Below are 1,198 nucleotides of genomic sequence, written 5' to 3'. Positions count from 1 at the left end.
CTTCTTTGTCAGAAACCACACAAGCCAGGAGACAGCAGAATAACCACATAAAGTGCTGGAAGGAATCCAAGTTTGCTACAGCAAAGGTCTTTACCCACTCAGTGAAATTATTATATTAAAAATAAAGTCAAAATATAGACTTTCCTAAATAAAAATTGAGATAATTTATTTCCAGTAGATTTGCACTATAAAACCTTTTAAAAGTGTTTTTTTTTTTTTTTTTTAATTGAGAGAGAGACAGAGAGAGACAAGAGACATGTGATAAAGAAACTTTGACCCATTGCCTCCCGTATGTTGACTGGGGACTGGGGATTGAAACTGCAACCAGGTATGTGCCCTGATCAGGAGGAAACTGTGACCATTTGGGGGCTGCAGCAAGCGGGGTCTGAAGGGAAGTCCCCAGACAAAGGACATGTCCTGCTGCCTTGCTCCCTGGCCAAGGCAACCATAGGACTTCAAATATGTTGAGGATTGCCCCCAGCAGACTTGTCCAGGAGAGAAAAGTGTGGAGAAAAGATCACCCTTTTGGTTTTGTGGGTGTCCCAACAAAAAGGTCCAAGTGCACGATGAACCTCATGAACTGGGAGGCAACATTCCCAGAAAGAATAGGGCCCCTTGGGAAGGAGGCTTGTTTAAACTACAGTGCTCTTCAAAGATAACTATCCATCCTCACCTCTGAAGTGCAAATTTGAACCACCATTATTTCACCCAACATATACCCTTCAGGCACTATGTGCCTGTCCACCCATAAGAAAGACAAGGACTGGAGACCAGCCATCACAATTAAGCAGATATTGTTAGAAATACAGGAACATCTAAGTGACCCAAATATCCGAGATTAGGCCCAAGCAGAAGACTATACAATTCACCTCCAAAACAAAGCAGAACATTAGAAAAGGGTTCTAGCACAAGCCAAGAAGTTTGCACCCTCATAAGCAGCGTCCTCCAGCAACATCAAAAGCAAGAGATTGCTTTGGCAGGAACTTGTTTAGGACATTTGCGGATCTAGCCTTGCTCTATACAATTATTAGTCATATAGGGGAGGCAGAAGGGTGCCACTGTCCATTTCCACACTGGTACACCGCTCTTCACTTGCTGAATTGTCCAGTTTCTCATACAGGGTCCCTTCCTTCAGTCTTTTATATTTTTTATTGTTATGTAAAACTTGCTTTATTTTAATATTGATGTCAGTGTGAGG

The 1,198-nt window shown here is 42.2% G+C and overlaps 1 pseudogene; it reads left to right on the top strand.

The window, feature by feature from the left end:
• The first annotated feature begins 461 nt into the window (after positions 1 to 461).
• Positions 462 to 935, top strand: LOC150002065 (SUMO-conjugating enzyme UBC9 pseudogene; annotated as a pseudogene).
• The last annotated feature ends 263 nt before the right edge of the window (positions 936 to 1,198 follow it).

This window comes from Furipterus horrens, unplaced genomic scaffold, assembly GCF_987537825.1.
Source record: "Furipterus horrens unplaced genomic scaffold, mFurHor1.1.pri manual_scaffold_9, whole genome shotgun sequence".
NCBI lineage: Eukaryota > Metazoa > Chordata > Mammalia > Chiroptera > Furipteridae > Furipterus > Furipterus horrens.
Note: the sequence above shows the minus strand (reverse complement) of the source record. Positions and strands in the feature narration are given on the sequence as shown.